The 19,894-nt window shown below is 40.3% G+C and overlaps 1 protein-coding gene across 1 annotated transcript in view; it reads right to left on the reverse strand.

Moving 5' to 3' along the window:
- Nucleotides 1-18,286, reverse strand: part of sox5 (SRY-box transcription factor 5) — a 213,744-nt gene extending 195,458 nt beyond the window's left edge. Inside the window, exons 1-2 of the mRNA XM_027291908.1 lie at nt 18,219-18,286; nt 15,647-15,850 (exon numbers count right to left, since the gene is read on the reverse strand). The gene's annotated coding sequence lies outside the window, so the exon portion shown is untranslated. The remainder of the gene's footprint in view (nt 1-15,646; nt 15,851-18,218) is intronic.
- Between the last annotated feature and the right edge of the window lie 1,608 nt (nt 18,287-19,894).

A 19,894-nucleotide genomic window follows, 5' to 3' on the forward strand; every position in this document is an offset into this window, starting at 1 on the left:
AAGGGACACACCTTCAGTACTCCCCTATGAGACGTGATCCTCTACCAACACCTTCAGACCAAAATTCTGCCAAAGGTGAAAAGATGATCACTTCAAAAGATGAGTTGTTAGCAGCAGGCCAAAGCAAAAACTGTTTTTTTAGCCAAATAAGAATAAGAAACTTCCTGTTTTAACTGAAAAACTCCCTCAGAGATCCTTTTTTGCAAGTCCTTTTCCCAGAACTGCTCCTGTACATCTGCTTACAGTCCAAATGTAGAGATCTGTGGTTCTATCCTGCAGCTCTTAGTGTGAACATAAAGCACTGCAGCACTGAATATGCAAAGACATGGTTGCAATTTGGCATCAACAGAACTCCGACTGCCCTGAAATGACCTCAGTCTCTTGTGATTAATTCAAAAGTAACATCCTCAACATCCTGACCACCTCACTAAAATCCAGTGGAAACTGCACTACATTGTGCATCTCTGACATTTTGTTCATGAGTCATGTCACTCTGATGCATTGCATCACCGCAATAACCTTAAATTCCTGAAGTTCTAAAGGCCGAAGTAGCGTGGCAACACAACTTTCATCAGTCTAAAATTATCACATAAGAAAGAAATGCAAGGAAAAGAAAAACAAAGCTATGAACAAACAAGAGATGTAGGAAGGATTTTCTCACTAGTCCTCTGGAATGCAGTTTGGCTTGCGGTACAATAGACACGCAGTTGTGGAAAGACTGCAATCCATTAGCCCAGCACAGCTCAGCTCAGCCCAGTCCGGTAGTTTTGTCCTTATATAGGGCAGGCTAGCGGACGGTCGTATAACACCCGAGTCAGACTCAGCCACAGCAAAACATAAATTTAGGTAGAGACAACGGGGGCTAGTCCAAGAAAACACAAGGCTAAGGCTGTCTGCTCTGATTCTGTCACACAAAACAAAAAGAGAGAGAGAGCAAACAGGGGCACTGCCATACTGTACACAATATGGGTCATTATTACAAACACACTTTCATATCCTTTTGTTGGTGCCTTTTTGAGAAGCCACTGCGTCACTCTGTATAAAAGAAAACAGGAGAGGAGGGACTTTGTGTGTGTGTGTGTGTGTGTGTGTGTGTGACAGGTTGTTGTAGTGATGTGCCCCCTCTGTCCCTCTTCTGCCCAGAGATGCTTGTCTCCTCTCCTCTCCTCTCCTCTGACACTTAATCAATGCACTGGAAGTAGCCTTTCACACACAATCTAATTATATGGAAATGAAGGGAAACCAGGGGGCTCTATGCTAAGTGTACTAAAACACACACACACACACACACTTGCACAAAGACGAGTACTCACTGTGACAGAGAGGAGACGGAGAGCTGTAGGAAAGTAAAGAGAGGGAAGGTTACAGGGAAATGGGGTCTACGTTAAGTGCTACTCATATCAACAATAAGGTCGTAACTGTAGTAGGTAAAGAGACTGAAGCAGCTTGCTCACACACACACACACACACACACAAACACGAACACACATCTCAAACATAAGGCGACATATCATCTGTATTGTCTTGTTATTGGTCCCCATTGTGCTTTGTTTCTGGCCATTTATCAGGCTCTGACACGTGCATGGAGTTGTAATCTTGTACATGATTCTGTGTGTGTGTGTGTGCAGTGGTGAAGGTGATACTGCGAGGTAGAGTAGGGTCAGGGTTAACTCACATAATAAATCAGGCTTGTGCAGCCATTAAAGCCAGGATACTGCTCAGGCATTTGTCTAGGGAATCATCCATAAACTGTGACTGCTCAGCTCTGAGTGCCTACTCATAGTGCTCTGACACAGCTTCTCCTCTCACTGTTGGCTCTAGGAGTCACCATGCAGGGATACATACTATAATGCTGGAGAGATATCATGTCACTGTGCCTGGAAAAATTTGGTAGTGACTTATTGGCAAGGATATAAAATGTTCTTTTCATGTTTGTGGAGCTCATTTAGGATGATTCATGAAGCGGGACATATTTTACTTACAAAGATTCTTTTTGCAATTTTAGCATTTTTTTATACTCGTAGTGTATGGCAATTTTTCTTGTTGAAAAGTCAAATTGCTGAAATTGTTGTTGTTGAAAACCAGTGCAGCCTGTGTGTTTCTTTTAGCTTATTCATTCACATTGTGAAGACAAACCTGAATTAGTGGCTCTTTCTTCAATCAGACGAGTGTTAATTCAGTTAACAAAAACTTTGTTAATTTTGATGAGACAACGATAAAATTAAAATTAGATCTTTCAAAAATGACAAAATGTAGATTTTGTTTTCATTTGTAACATAGAAAGGGATTAAAACATAAGTAGTAGGCTATCTGTATCGACACGATATTTAAACCCAACTGTGTGCAGTAATGCACATATCAAGCATGCGGGTCAAGTCACAAAGAACTATTCTTAGTTACTCATGACTTACAGAAACACTGCATATAATAGTCCACCCGCTTCTCGTTCCTCCCTCTCTCAAGCACACACAGTGCAATGTAGTGGAGCTACAAGCACATCCAGTGAGTGTGCATCAGTTTAGCTGCTCATGGCTTGAAGCTCATCGAAATAGGCTCAGTAGGCTCCTGAAACTGTGGACTCTTCTTTCTCCACACAAGTGTAGTGTAAGGCTAAAGGATACAAGGATGCATCACAAGCTTTTGAAACTATGTGTTTCCTCTTTCAGGAGGAATAGACCAACATAGTAAAATGTATATATGGACAATCAGGATGACAAAATTATAGATTGTAAACATACACCAAAACCATGACCAATATCGATGCATCACTAGTCCCTACCTCCGGTCCTGGGAAATGAAGCCAATGCTGAAGTGCTAAAATCTGTAATTCCTCGAGCGGCCGCTTGAGACAGGATGCAGAAGTGTGTCAGCCTCCATAAGCCTCAGATCTGTCAATGATTAACGTTTTCCGTGCTCAGTTACTCTTACAGATCAGGAGAAATTCATGATATGATAAATTCCATAGATATCCACTAACAATAACAAACATCTGAAATATAAACTTATATATTTGCCTACCAATTATAATCAGTATAATAATGACCTTCATACTTAGGTGTATAATAATATAAAACATAATCCATTTTATAATGTACATAGATGTTTTGCCAAAAAATCTTCACGTCACTGGATGATGTATCTTTATCATTTCAGTGTGTGTGTGTGTGTGTGTGTGTGTGTGTGTGTGTGTGTGTCAGAATATGTGAAGGAAAGCAAAACAGAGAAGATCATGATTGAGTCAAGCAACCTGACAGCTGTCAGTTGAACCTATTTCAGCACACACACATACACACACATACACACATACACACACGTCAATTAGGAGCCATGGTGAGCTGAGCAGTAGTGAGCTGATTGGGTCACATGTTTACTCCCTGCAGCAACTGTCAGCAACAGACCAACAATACGGCATCACCTGACACACAGACAAAGAAACAAACATACACAAACACACACACACAGATATGCACTGTTTCTGCCAGCGTGAGAGCATCTGGCAAAATACACAAAGCATATATAACTAAGCGCAAAGCTGAGAAACACACACACACACACACAGACCGATACAAACACACAGAAATCCCCTTTGCTGAATAAAATTAGAGTTTACAGGCTGTGCTTTAAGATAAATGCTAACGTCAGCATGCTAACATGCTCATAGCGACAATGCTAAGATGCTGATGCTAAGCAGGTTCATCATGTTTGCCATCTATTGCCAACATTTGCTAATTAGCACTAAACTCAAAATACAGCTGAGGCTCTCGGGAATGTCATGATTTTCAAAGATATTTGGACATAAACCAACTTTTTGGACTGGCTCATTCAGAGGACCAGCAAAGTGATTATGATACAATATCTGATGACCATGAATGTCTGTACCAGTGTTCATGGCAATCCACCAAAAAGCTGCATTTCAATTAAAACCCACAAATGTCAATTTCATGATGCTATAAGACAATTCAGGCATCACCAAATTCAATATGAATCAATCTTTTTGGTGACCATGAATGTCCAATGTCAATCCATCCAACAGTTGTTTAGATATTTCAGTCTGAATAAAAGTGTTGGACTGACAGACCAACCAACCAACGCTGCCTTCTATAGAGCCATGTAGCTATTCTTAGTGGTTTGTTTGTTTTGGGCAATGTTGTCAGTAGCAAAGGAAGAATCAGAAAGTGGGGCTGCAAGTTTGATGCAGATCAGAAGAGAGGGACATGGGATAAGGGTTGCATATTAGTACAGCTAAGTGTCATTAAACAAACTGACCAACTTTTTTGGAAAGTGACTATAGTCAAAGAGGAACACAGAGGGCATGTTTATGTCCAGCAGTGAGCCATGCTGGGCCACGTCATTAAAACAACATAGATCAGAGACAGAAAGGACAAAAGAGAAGAAAGGAGCGACAGGAAGTATTAAGAGGATGTGGGCAAAAGAAAGGAATGGTTGTGACAACAATACAACAAAAGACTTTAAGAGAGAACAAGCGATAGATGGAAACAAAGTGATAAAGTGTGTGTGTATTCATTATAAAAGTGTTCTGATTGTCTTGGCGTCCTATCAGGTGGCATCAAACCCATGTGCGATCTGGAGGGGGAACTACAAAGTGGATCCTGGGGCCTGCAGAAAGAAGCCTTTTTGATCGCGCTAATTAAAAGCCATTTTGTTTAAAACAAACAGACACAAGTCTAATTGGCTCTTTTCCATAAGAAAGGGAAGGATGTTGAAAGTGGAAGAACGCATGGAGGAGGGAGGAAGAGTGTGTGAGTGTGTGTGTGTGTGTGTGTGTGTGTGTGTGTGTGTGTGTGTGTGTGTGTGTGTGTGTGAGGTGGTGGTGGTGTTGGATCAGAAGGAAGGGGTGCTCAGTCTGGCACATGCACCGCTTTGGACACACATGTAAACATGGAAGCACACACTGTATTATGTGACCCACTATTAGCCATCAACAGTCTTAACGTACAGTAAAAAGTCACTGCATGTATGAGGAGATAACAGGTGGAGAGGACAGATAAGTAAACGCTCACACACAAATTTACAAATGCACAACAATTTAAACAACATATGGTGGAGTTAACTGTTCCATTATTCTCTCTTTCTACAGGGGACAACATAAGGTCAACTTTTTTTAAAAGAAGTTTTTTTTCCCTTCAACTCACTTAGCTTTTAATATTTTTCTTACTTTTTTTTTTACACAGTAGGAATGAAAAGACACAAGGCATAAATCTGAGAAAACAGTAAAGCTCTCAGTGATTGAACTCTAATTCAATGTAACCTTGCACGTGCATGCAATGCAAATTTTTGTTTCTTGCTCATATGAAATCACATTAAAAAGGAGCAGTGTACAAAGGAAGACACTGTTGGGGACTTGGTGCTTGAGGTGGCACCGAATGTGCCATATCCAACAGACTGGGGTTGGATGGACTCAAGTGGTCAACTTAACCCACAGGCAGTCCATCCTTGAACTAGCTCCAAGAGAAGCTGCCGGGGGCATTGCAAATGCAAAAAAGCCTCCTTAAAGTTCACAGCTGTGTCACTGTGAGACACTGAGACAATGAAGAAGTTCAACAACCCCCCCAAAAAAATCAAATAAACGTGGTATGATTTCATGAAAATGTTAAGGATTATAACTGTACAGAGTGAGTAGCAATCACTCTGCTCTGCTACATTAACTTTACTACTGTATGTTAGACTTTCTCGATACGCAGCTGAACCTTTAAATGAGTAAAAAGATATAAAGATAAGTTTGTTCAATTTCTTAACAAGCTGTTCTGGTGTTGTGCAGAAATCCCACGGGCTCTAAATCTAGCTGTGCATTGAAGAAATGGTTTTACTCAACCTGGGCAACATTTTAAGACATTTGAAATTCTGGTAAATTCAGCAGGCACAGGCCTGTCCGCATAAATCACAGTGGGCACATTCAACAACGTCAACAATATAACAAATATGAATAAATTATAACTTCTGTTTTTGGTCAATATCACAGTGCATCAAATCCATGAGGAGCATTTGCATTAATACACACACTGAACGTGTGTCATATGTACACACACACACCTGGGGCTGAACAGGGAACAGATTGTCTCCTTCCATCTCTGAGTCATCGCGTCACTGCCTGCAGCTCCTCTGGCTGAGTTCACACTGTTCCGCTAAAACTGACTGAAGTCAACTGAGCCGAGCTAGATCAGAGTGGGTGGATGAGTCTGAACTACATTGGACTGGGGTTAACTAGCCCAGCAAAGAGTTATAATCCAGTTTAACCAGCGCATTTAGGTTGTGAGACCTGTGTTTTTCTTTCATGCTACAGTCGATATTAGTGTGTGTGTGTGTGTGTGTGTGTGTGTGTGTGTGTGTGTGGAAGTGGAAGCCCTGGTAGGAAGGAGGATTCAAGTAAAGTGCTGTGTTCTTCTTTCTGCCTCGCGTACGCGTGCACGCACACACAGACACACACACGCATGCACAGACTGCAGATGTTGCACCCAAAGGCTATTTGAGCCATGAGAGCTGTAGGGGATTTTCCTCTTGCCCAAACTCACTCCATCATTGTCACAGAACTTCTCCAGTAGACATACACTTACGCACACACATTTAGTACACTACTGTATGTAAGCCATGACACAAAACATGGAGTGTGTAAATGTACAAATTCTGACAAATTGTTGAGAATCTTGAAGGTATTGTTCAACTTAAACCATCGTCATCATCGTTCCCCTTCTTGAAATATACACATACAATGTACACACTCAGATGCAAAATTGCTCACTTCACATCACAAAACCAAGTTATTGAGAAAACACACAAAAAGGCATCATCTTTTCCTCAGACACAAGGCCCAAAAAAAAAAAACACTCACAATCTTCAGTGATTGTGTTTACAGCCAGGAAAGAGAAGCAGGCGGCTTGAATGGCAGAGGCGACAGGGGCCAATTTTAACAACGTACACAATGCACTACATTAGAGCCACGCTTTTCTGTCTTCCCGCAACAGAACATTCACTTATCTATATGATAATAGGAGGGCGCAGAGCTCAACGTGACAACAAGGGAAAGACGACAATGCCGAGCAGCGCCTGCAGAAAGAGTGATCCGAGATGTAATCTCCTCCAAAGAGAACAGAGGGAGAGGAAAGAGAAAGGAAGAGAGAGATGTGCAACATAATTTGGAGTTGGATGGATTGACAATGAAGCTGTCAACAACAAAGTGCAGACAACAACCTATTGTTAAGAAAGATATCGGTGGAGGACATATTGATGCTAAGAAAAGGAGATGAAATACAGCAAGCAGTGTGATACAGGAAGCTCTGACAGTCTTCACAATCGCAGCTGGTGAGTGTAAATGGAGTATGATTGTAGACTTGACGCAGTTTGGATGAATCACAGTGTTTCTCTCTGATGTTTAATGCATGTTTGAACAAACAGGACCTACTCTATGCGGAGCAAAAAGAAGCAAAATGGTGTAAAAGTGGGTGTTCGCACCTGCTGTGTGTGTGTGTGTGTGTGTGTGTGTGTGTGTGTGTGTGTTCAGTTCAGTGAGCTTGAATGTGTATGCATGGCAAACCTACTGAACTTTAATGGAATACTTCAACATTGTGGGAAATATGCTTATTTGTTTGTTTTTTTTACTTTATCATACCTGAGCACGAAGTACAGAGCTGGGGCACAGAAGTGTTTAGCTTAGCATAAAGACTGAGAACAGAGGGGAAAAGCTAGCCTGGCCATTATGTCAGATTAAGAGTAAAGTCCTAAATTCCTGCTGTGTCTTTACATGACATGGCAGAATACACATCAACCAACCTCAGGTGAACAGCACCAGTAACAAATGTTTAGTTGTGCAATCAGATCTTTAAATAAAGGTGGACTTTTAACAGCAGTCTATCTTTTTGCTTTCCAAAGGGTAAGAGCACAATAACGTGTGTGAGCAGCATAGACCATATGTGACAACACACACATACACACAGGTGTGATTATGCATTATACTCATGACCCACGAATGATGAATGGTTGCAGGGTCACTGAAATTAAATTAAATATCACTCCTGTTTTACTTCCTGTCCACTGCTGTGCATAGTGAAACACTTTACGGGTCATTTTGACATGATTTTTTAAATCAAGCTGCTGCATCAGTTGTCTTTCACTACAACACACTCCATAAAAAAAGAAAGAATCAAACAAAGTTGATTTTTATTCCAGACGCTCAATGTCAGTCAGGTCTGGATATTATCAGGCTGACATTATGTAGTCTGATCTCTAAATGAAGCAAACAAGAAACATTTTGCTAAAAACAAAGCTCAGAGGTGCCGGTAGGTGTGAAACTGAGCTAGTGGCTTCAAGTGTTAAGATAGACTAAACATGTCCTGACTCCTGCTCCCAGCAGATTCATCTCGGCACATTTCCAGTAATACTGACCTTTTCCTTTAAAGCTGGCTTGTTCGCCAAAGGACAATGAGACACAATAATCAGAGAGCCAGAGAAGTAGAGGAGAAATCACAAAGGAATTACACTTTCTCTTGGCTCATATGATCTATTATTAATCCAATTTTGCACAGACCCTTACATTTTTGGGGGGGAGAAAAATCACATTGAGCAAATTAATGAGGTAAACGTAATGATCTGAGATGATCAAAGGATATCAGTGTTGGGCAAAGTATAGCCACCAATTAGTAAAACAAGCGCAGGAAAGGGACTAAAATATGCACCACCGCGTCTGATGAAAAGACAGGGTCAGAGAGAATGGACTAATTTCACAAAATGAAACGACGTGCACCAAGACAGGCCCACGTGTGTGTGTGTGTTTGTTCCAGAAAGGGGGAGTGTATGCGGGTCATGTTTAGATTCCCCCTGGGTCTTTGAGCAGAGAGAGTCAGGGAGGTCCCATAAGAGCAGCAGGAGAGTAGCTGGGGCTTTACTTTGATAACAATAATAAGGTATTTCTCTCTCTCTCTCCTTTTTTTTTATCCCACTTTGGCACAATGAGCACTGCCGCTCTCGTTTGATACATGAAAGAAGCTTGTTATGTTTTTTTGAAGAGTTTGATGCACAAAAGGAAAAGGAGAGAAAAAAAAGTTTGGAAAGAGGCTGCCTCTGTCCGACTTGGACTTTGGTTCATTAGAAAGGCCTCAAGGGGTGCACTTCTTTTTGTCGGTTCTTGTTGCCTTATTTTTTGGGATCTTTTTGTTTGTTTGTTTTAAGGGGTGGGAGTTACATGTCCTACTGATTTCATACAAGGTTCCATGGTGTATTTGTGTACAAAAAATGGTCCACTACATTGCAAAAAGGGGGAAAAGGACCAAACATTTCCACTGGAATGTTAAATCATTCTACTGATCTTTTAATATCCTGAAGCTCATCTATATAGTCTCACGATCTGAAAAAAAAAAATCACATCTCAAAAATGGAAAATAATGAGATCAGTCTGAAGGCTTATCAAAACCTCAAACATTGCACAGCGGTCTATAGGGCACTGAGGCAGGGTTTTCCAACTCTAGAAAGCTATCACAGCAACAACTATTTCATCTTTCATCACAATGATCATGTGTAAAACAGTAGACATGTGCACCATGTAAATCCTTACCACAGTGGCCCAGGTTTGATTCAAACCTGTGGCCCTTTGCTGCATGTCATCCCCACTCTGTCTCACCTTTCTTGTCTCTATCAGCAGTTGCCACTGTCAAATGAAGGCACAAAAAGCCGCAAAATAACAATTAAAACCAAAAAGTAGACATGCTGTATTCAAGGTAATTGCTTGCACATATTTGATTTGCCACCAAAACATACTGGTGAATGAAACTGAGCTGCAGTCCCTTCCAAAACTGAGCCAGGTTCACATTTTTTGCCAGACAACCTTATCTGGAATAAGTGATGATGTCCAATGCTCAACCACACAGCCTTTCACAGTGCAGACAGGAAAGGCCTATAAATACTTTGCTACATTGAGAAAACAATTCATTCATTCACATTCATTCATTCAACAATGGTTTTATTTATAGGGCAGTCCCCAGTGAGTTGTGTTCCCAAGGCCAGCTAAATGCAAACTATGTTAAAAGTGATGTATTACAGGTGTGTATTACACACTGCATAAGACCTTACTATGGTTACAGCCAACTCTAAAAACTGTTAGATACTCCTGTGAGTCAGCTGTGAATGCACTTTGAAAAAAATCTTAAAGGATCATTAAACTTTGTAAATTTGAAGTCACTTTCTAAGAAAACACACACACACACCCTAATGATTTCATTCTTCCTCTAGGACCTCTTTCAGTGTGCCACTAAATAACAAGTTAAAGTGCTAGCTCACAAAGACCAACGCTTCTATTCAGGTCATGGAGGCTTCACTGTTATGTCACACACAAGTCTCCTGACTGGTCTCACCTCCTTCAACTATTCATTCCAGCCAGCGTCTTCTCATACTGCAGTAACATATTGTAGTTCATTTGTCCCAGTTTCATTCTCTCTCATTCACTATCATCTTTTAAAGTCAAATAGTGTAAGAGCTCACTTACTAAAAGCCTCTACAGGGAATAAAAGCATGCAGCACATCTCTCAATGTAATAACAATGGATCACTTCGCACTTACAAAACAGAAGAGACACAGGGTGAGTGGAGAAGAAGGCAGAGAGGGTAAAGTTAATAGTTCCTTCTGATGAATTTTAATCCTGACCTCGAAAATAAAAAAGACACAATGGAGAGGAGGCGGTTGGTATTTTGGTTTCATTCTAATTTTTTATTCTTGCTTTGTGTATTCTCCTAAGCCTCTGCATGACTATGTGTTGGAGGGAGACAATGTTAGGACAAGCCACTTAAGCCCATTAGTCTAATAATTCATACGTCTTGGCGGCACACTCCTCAGCCTCATCCAAAGTCTGCAGAGAGACTGAGAAAAAGAAAAAGATAGATAGATCATTAGATAGATGGAGAGAGAGAGAACAAAATAAGGAGCGAGTAAGACAAGGAGACTCAATGTACAAAGTGTGCACTTAAGTAGGCACTTAAGTTTATACCAAGTACGGTGATTAGGTGAATCCAGGTAAAACTCTGAATGTATACCAATCACTTAACAAATGAGAGGTGGATTAAATAAAAGGGGCTGTAGCTCAATGACTATCAAGACAATCAAAATCATCCTTGATATTTTAAGTCATGACACTGAAAGATTGGATACTGTCTTCATTTACAATAGGGAGTGTTTCCATCAACTGGACTGTTATTGAATCTTATGTCAAAAAAGTCACCAAAGTAGTAAAACTCTGCCAAGAAGATCAAGTTCCTGATCACTTATGTGCTGATGATTGAAAACCCCAATTTGTTGTTTTTGCTTCTGCCAGGCTCATGTCATTCCACTAAGTGACAGTTGGTTGCAATAATACACAGAAGTTGTGGCACTATGCCAGAATAGGCAGAGAAAACCTGGATGTTAAAATAAGATTTTTCAAAATATTAAGAATTAGTTTTTACAAAGGTTTTATACTAAAAGGAAATACACTCAACATTTATTTTGTTTTCATAATAATTACAGCAAACCTAGCAACTTTGCTTTTAGTGTCAGCTAATGTTGCCAACAAGCCAACAATCTAACAAAGCATGTGCACTCCACAGGGATTGGATAGGGTGCTGAGTTGAGAAAGTAAACTCTTTTTTACAATATTTGAAAGGTGAAAGTGTACAAACAACATAAATGTAACTAAGGAGAGAGACTGCAAAGCCATGTACAAGACATGTCTTAGACAGATAAGTGGGAGGCTGTGTGATTAATTCAGGAGGAGCTTTTGGACACTCATGTTGTACTGAACGCCTTAGGAGAGACGGACATGCAAGCCTCTAGAAATATTCAAGATAGTTTTTGTAACTTATACATATCAGAATGTGGGAAGTAAAATGATTATTACACTAGGAGCTTTCAGTGTACAGAATTTGTTGTTTTGATTTGGGTAAAGTCACACATTTTGCACGGCAGAATTTTGTAAAACAATAACACAAAATGATTGTATCATCCTAATACAATTCTGTTAAAACTAACTGAATTATCTTCCTGCCCTCGTCCTCAGACATTAGAGATGTGGACAGCCCTTAATAAATTATGCACTTACTGTACAGTTTATTTCAGAGAGGTCATGTTGAATTAAATATTATTTCACAAGTGACAAAAACATCCAAAGCCACTTCTCAATTGTTTATCAGGCTGATTTTGTTAGCCTGTAAAATTATTTAACAAATGTGTTTTTGATGGCTGTTTATTGCACATTTTGTTTCACCAAAACAAACTCCATTTCAAGTGTACTAACATCTCGGCAACACTGACAAACTGTTCCAATTTTCACTCGGCTGTGATATTTCATTACGCCATAAGTCACACAAACATACTCTGATAGAGAGACAAGAAGAGGATACGCTCCAGCAAGCCGCCACATGTTGGGGGATTTGTTTACTGCTTCCTGTCTTGTACGAGATCAACACCCCGTTAAAGTACTGACACTCAAACATACACAGCTTTCTCACCTGAGCCTTCCCCTACTACTACGTGTGTGTGTGTGTGTGAGTGAGACAGAAGGGGGAAGGGGGGGTTTACCTCATCAGTCACATTGGGAAAATACCATTCAGAGACTGACAGATGTCTTTCTCTGTCTGACTCTTACCTGCATCTAACAATGTGTCTCGCTGTGTGGGCTTCAGGAGCTGTACACACTCACTACAACCCACACACTCGAGTACAGAGTGTTTGTGTGCGTGTTTCTGTGTACAGTACATGTTTGTGTTTTCATCTGTCGAAAATGGAGCGGAAACCAATCCCTGATGCTACAGTCTGATAACAACATCCACCGCTGCCAAGCAGCGGCAACTGATACTGTATGACTGTAAATAGCAGACACACTTCACATTCAGTGCAGATACAGCATGATTCAGCAGTGACAGCAACTGGCTCTTCAAATAAATTGAGCGGGGAAGTTGTAGGAAATGAAATATAGAATAACACAGAAAAGAATGGGTCATGTATTTAAAATCCATAGCAATGAGTGTGATGTGTCAAAAACCAAAGTCACTTGATCTTTCCCATTTATCATGAACTGTATAAATTAAAGTTAGGTCTCCCTGATGGAGAAAACTTAACCTCAGTAATCTTCTGTAGGTCCGTTCAGCTCGTACTAATGGTCGAAGACAACACTGCTCAGTAAAAGAAATGGTTCAGTCGTTACTCTAGCAGTGAAAAAGTAGATTACAATCACACAGGAGGTGCAGGAAAGTTTTATGGTAAAGTCTCTTCAGACTAAACAGGTTCGACTTTTACAGCAGCAGGCTTCTACGATTCCTCAAATCGCCAATGAACAAGGAGTGCAAAGTTTGTCTCTAAACTCCTAATGAGCTAGACACACTGCTTTAGGAAGTTCCTGCGGCCAAAGTGACACAGGCACACACTTATACACACAGCTCTCAAGTCATAAAGGCAGGCATTTGCTGGCAGGACGCCGAGACACATAAGGCACAAGGAAACAGCAAGAGAGTTTGACACACACACACACACACACAGACTCAAGCAAAAGGCTGTGAACTGGATGACAAATACGTTGCAACATATGGCAAGAAAATATGAACCTTTTGCTCAAATATATATCCTGCACTGATGGTTGATATGAAGACATTCACATCTTTGCTACAATGTAAAAATATGGCTCATCTGTTAGTTTTACTTTTATTAAAAAGTAGTATATATTTAGATGAAGGATGAACATAGATAGGGAATAGCATTCTAAAGGTTGCATACATGTACATAACTTTTCACTGCTTAAATATTGTGCAGCATATAAAAAGACTACATGCTGCTCTGTGAGGCTGTACTTATAGCAGTGATTTGAGCTAAATGTCATTTTCAGCATGCTAACCTGCTCACAATGCGAAGCTAACATGATGTTGATGGGCAGGTATATTTGTCTACCATCAAAGTACAGCTGAAACTGATGGGAATGTTTTGCAGATATTTGGTCATAAACCAAAGTACTAGACAAATTAATATCTTAACCTGATGATGCAAGTACATAAAATAGGAAAATTCATCATCTCATCGCAAAAATATCTGGATAAACATTTGTCTAGTAGAAGTTGATATATTTCACTAAAAAAGCAAGTGCTAGAGGAAAAGTCAGAGGATACAAACAAAGTTACCAAAGTCGTTATTCTCTAGGGATTGTGAATACTGTATACGTAGAAAATTTTGTGGAAATTCACCCAAAAGTCAAAATATTTCTCTGAACCACAAATATCAACTCTATCCACTAGGGACCATGAATTATCTGTTACAAAATGTTATGGAAACCGATCCAAAAATAGACAATGACCCAACAGTTCTTCAGTCCCTATGATTGTTTGAAATAAAATGATGACCACACCACGTACGCACAACAAATCATCATGGATAAAAACTAAACCAGTACAGAACAATTCAAAAACTGGCCTTTAAGTGTATGAACCATAACACAACAACAGACCAGCCCTGACACTGTAACAAAGCCAAATTTGATACTGTACAATCCACTTCTATTGGTTTTACAAGACCAAGTTCATGTTATTGAACTTCAACTACACAACAACTGAGTTAAACACCAAAGTTAAAAATGTACTGAAGAAAACATCACCTGGTAGAATCTCTGTTCTGAAAAAAGATTATTTAGTGAGAGCACTGTATGAATCCTATTGTGTCAAACTTAACAAAGCAACAATTGTATTGATGGTACAATCAAAGCCGGATTTGAGGACTGCCAAGGAATTCATTCTGTACTGAATACAACATTTAGAGCAATGTGACAGCAAAACCAAACAACAAGATTTGTTTCAATTTCCATAGAATAAAGGGATGGAAATCAGTGGCTTGCTGGAAGATGAGAAATCAATCTAAAAAAAATATAACTGACAGTAATGTCAGTGGCAGTAAAGTGTTCAATCAAAAATTCAAAAATGAACATGAATAATACTGAATATCTTCAACAAGAACATACCAATCTATAGTTCATTTTTTACAAAGGCAAGTTAATAATTGAGTAATCTTCATTCAAACTTCAGAACTTCATTTTAAATTCTAATTAAGACACATAAAGTGATGAATATGAAAGTGATACAGATGAACAGTATATGTGATATAGTCAAATGGTAACTTTAAAGCTACTTAATAGTCCAAAAAAATCCATAAAGTTTCTCATGAACTCACTAATACCAAAGACACACAGTTAAACCCACAATCCAAGTTCCTACATGAATATTAAAGCAACAATTCATGTCGTGTCTCACAGAGAACTACCTCTCTATCTTTCCCTCTCTCTCCTCTACTCCTCTACCGGCTCTCTTTTGCCTTCCAGAAGGCAGGGTGGTGATTGGCGGAAAAAAGCTTCCCTCAATCCAATCCCTAATCCCCAGCAGGCTTTAAAACATAGGGATAGCGGAGGACCGGCGGCGGCAGCTCTCTCGCTCTACTCATCTCTTTTTTGCAGCAGCGACAGAGGCAGCGAAGAGGAGCTGGTGTTCGGGAAAAGCAGAAAAAGACACCAGCAACGTCTGCCCTGCTCTGCGCGCTCTGCGCCTTGGAGAGCCGAGTCACACTGCCAACGCACCCTAGTTGCCATCGCTTCCACAACTTGTGTATGGTGGGAGGTATTTCTAGCTCTGTTACGACTTACCGGATGCTGTGTTGTGGAGTAGACTGTCTTTCCTGTGACTCTGGCTCTGTCCGTCTTTCCCATGGAAAGGCATAGAGGTGATGGAGGTCGGGGAGGCTGCTGCTGCTGCTGGTGATGGTGGTTTGGGTGCTCACATTGATTTGTGTCACTTCTCTGTCTCTCTCTTGCCACTCCACCTCTTTCCTGCTCTCTCTCTTCACTTCACTTCACATTACACACACATGCATGCACATGCATGCACACGCGCACACACACACACACACACAGACACACACACACACACCAAGGTTTGGGCAAATTACACAAAGCTGAGGCACCAAGGGGAGGAGACGTCAATTTGTATCCTCTCCAGAACAGGCACCACCACAGAGCCAGAACAGCCACCAACAGCACAGCAGGCCAGACAGCATCTCCAAACTCCCCGAAACTCAAAACAGTTGTAAACTTCTACCACACAATGTATAAACACATGTTCTATATGATACATCATAATGATGAGCATTTCATTAGCATCCCAAACATTAACGAGTACAGTCTGGAGTGGTCCCAGAGGCTCTGTGGATATTAGAATACAATGCAAAGAGGATTGAAAACATAGTGGGCAGATGTGCTGTGAAGCAAGATGCAGCTGTAGACTGTCAGAAGGTATAACTCTTAATGTGTCAATATCGACTCCACACGGCGGTTTACATCCATCCATACTGCAGCCGTTACCGTGTAGTTGGTGGTCGTACAGAAGCACTAATCAATACTTTTTAGATTAAGATGAGGATGTGTGTAACGTGAAAGGGGTCACTTGTAGAGTTGTTACGATACCAAAATGAGTAACCACGATACTATACCAGAAAAAGTATCACGGTTCCAGGTATTATCGCGATACTGCTATCTTTTTTTTTACTATTATTATTATTTTTATAAACTGCAATGTATTTATACAAGTTCTAAATACTAAATATATATAATACTTAATTACTTAATGCTGTTTGGTGCACGATAAACATTATACTGGTGAAGTTAGAATTAGACTAAAACAAGTTTGAAACGAGTTTGGTTTTTTGAGCAAAATTAGTGGAGCCAATGACGATGACGCCGCGGCAGACTCGCCACTTGGGCACGGTGCTTCTGCCATGGTGAGTGTGTTGTCTCGTGTTTGTGACTGTAAACCGTGCGCATGTCTGGGCGAGACAGAACTTTAGCTTGTTGCTTGTTTTGAAGTGAATTTCTATCGAAGCGGAGCTGTCTTCATGGAGTTCATATCCCCGGACGTCACCAGTAACAGGCAAACAGCCAATCATTCAGCAGCTGTGTAGTTCGGTTGCAGTAGCTGCCATGTTGGTTCATTTACAACTTTTGCAAGATACCACAAAACATTTGCGAGATATCGCAAAGGTTTTTAGCAGAAATGCTAACAAAAATAGCATCTTTTTTTTTTTCTTGCATGTCCCATTAGGGGCTCCGTAGTATAGTAATCCACGGTAGTACCGTTGTGTAGAATTTCTAGTATAGTAGGAACCGTTACGATTTGGGTACCGTGGGTACCATGGGTATTGTGCAAGTCTAGTCACTTGTAGTACCAAACTATGATAGAAATATCACTTGACTCTGCAGGACTCATCACATCTACAAAGCATAGCATCTTTCATTATTTTGGCTTTACTGCCCATAACTGAGTTCTGTTTTTCACATTCGCTTTCACTGCTTTTAATTGCCTGATTCCAACCCTGTTTTTCTGCGAGAAATCTCTGATAAACCCACCGTACCCTACCTGCTCAGTACCAAGCAGACAAAAACACGTTAGTGGGTTAGCTGGTACTGGAACAAAGTGGGGCATTTAGCTGCTAAATGGCTGGTTGGTGGACACAGAAAGGGGAATAAATACTGGACTTGCATTCACCGGGTGGCCAGAAACACAATTTTAAATTACTGCTAACGTTGTGCTGCTTCATAACATTATAAGGTGATAATATGGATAGCTTAATCCACTGCCACCAAGTGGCCAAAAAATAGATTCATACTACACGTAAACAGATACTATATGGCATTAGTATTGCCTTCTTTCATATACAGTAGCAAGCATAAATATTTTTGGGTAACTGACCACTATAGCAGCCATTTGGACATAAAATAAACTCAGGTGTTAGCAATGATACTAATTAAGTGTAGCAGAGCCTACTCAATGAGCCAACATGAGCAAACCTAATTAATATCATTGGTAACACCTGTGATTATTCTAGTAGTTCATGTCCCAATGGCTGCACTTAAAACGGTCTATTTCTCATAACTTTAGCAATAAGCAGTATTGAAACTTTCTATCTAGTGGAGGACACTGCCATTAGACGGGGTTTGCTATTTTAGTTATAGTGCAACTGCTATAAATCACTCTTAGAAATGAGTTTGCTTACTCACTCTGCAGTCATGACATATGCATTTCTGCTCTAGCTTTTTACTTCTTCTCACAGTATGGTTAACCTTTGATGGTTTTCCCTAAATTGGGTCAGAAAAGTGGATACTTTCAATGTTTTATCATCATATTAAAAGGGTTAGGTTTGTCTTGTAAGTATGAAACACTCACCCCGCTGTAGTCATGGCGTAAAAAGTTGGTAAATAAATTACTAACAAATCTGCTCCTAACAAGTTTTGACGTAAGGGTTGTGTCACGTACTTTAGAGTTCCCGCCTCCTGCTTCTCCATTGGTCTGTACCGCTCTCTCCTCACTCCCTCATTGGCTGAACTAGCTGCTTCTCATACGTATACAGATATATATGAGGGACAAAACATGCCTGGGTAAAGATTTTCTATTAATTTAGCCAAATAAAGCAGCCTAATAAGGAGTAAACTCCAACACCTAGTAGTACTGGCAGATTATTTTGGAGGTGAAGGCAGAAACTCTTACAGCTTCCCTCAATTGAACTTGACCCATTCAATAAATAATGTTCATCCCTCCAGACACATATAAAATCAAGGAACAAGCTCTATTTGTTGTCCTCATTTGTATCAAACTGTTTCTAATGATGTCATAAAAAGAAAAATCTAAAAGGACAAATTAGCAAGGGCTTCACCCAACTTATTTGTGAGGTCCAAAGACTTCTAGAGGGATGTCAACACTGTCAGCACTTTATGTTGATTTTTCCTTTATACATCTGCCATTATGTAATCAGAAAAAGACAGTTAATGGCACAAACACACATTTTTATGGTAGTGTTAAAGTGTAGCAATATAGATTGGGTGCTTAGATAGTTGATTAATTAGTTGTGCTATAGATCAAGTGTTTTATTTACTACTACATCAAGCTGAAATGATTCACCCCATACAGTACATCATTCACTGTACCTCTCCCTCTCTCTCCCTCTTTCTCCATCCATGTATGTTAATGAGCATTTTGCTGCCCACTGTACCTTGTAAATGCCACAGTATGTCTGTGCAGAAGAGAAAAAGGGCTCAGGGGCAATCAGCAGAAGCGTGGGGGCAGAGCGGATGCGCTTCAAAGGCTCTCAAAACTATATTATATGGTTGATCCCTGTCCAATTCACTTTCGCAGTTCAATAGTTACTGTATGTTTAAAGCTGGAGAAAACAAAGGCAAAGGCGTCTCCTCATTCTGAAATTAGCTCACACAAAAGGCTTTCTATTTATGAGTGTGTGTGTGTGTGTGTATGTGTGTAAAATGGAGAGGTGGTGGTCAAATGGGGTAAAGTCTAAATAGAGTGACCGCATAGGTCAGGTTTGACACACTTTATTATTCATTCACTGTCTGTCCTCAGCTGCGCTTAGCTCATCAGTACACACACACACACACATACACACACATACGCAACCTCCCCTAGGTGCAGCTTTTACTGCGCATATGCGCCCGGACGGTGCACAAATGTCATGAGCAATAACTGGGATGTCAGTCCAAATTCACTCTCCTCTCTTCAGCGTTTAGCAGCTAGGTAGCTCAGGGAACAGTCAGTCAGTCTCTCTCTTTCTGTGTATTTCCCTCTCCCTCTCTCTCTCTCTCTCTCTCTCTCTCTCTCTCTTTCCACACGTGTTTGCCTCAATGTGCCCTACCTGTTTGATTTTCTCAAAAATGTCCCATCCCAGAGTTCAATTCAATTCAGTTCAGCCACAATGCATCATGGCCAGAGGTGCTCTGAGAAGAGAAGGCTGGTAAAATGAAAAAATCCCCTGATGGTACAAACCAGTTTATCAATTAGGTCTGGTTATTAAGGGTGACTGGCAAATTTTACTTGCTGGAACATTTCAGTCA

The sequence above is a fragment of the Larimichthys crocea genome, chromosome XX (assembly GCF_000972845.2).
Source record: "Larimichthys crocea isolate SSNF chromosome XX, L_crocea_2.0, whole genome shotgun sequence".
Lineage (NCBI taxonomy): Eukaryota > Metazoa > Chordata > Actinopteri > Sciaenidae > Larimichthys > Larimichthys crocea.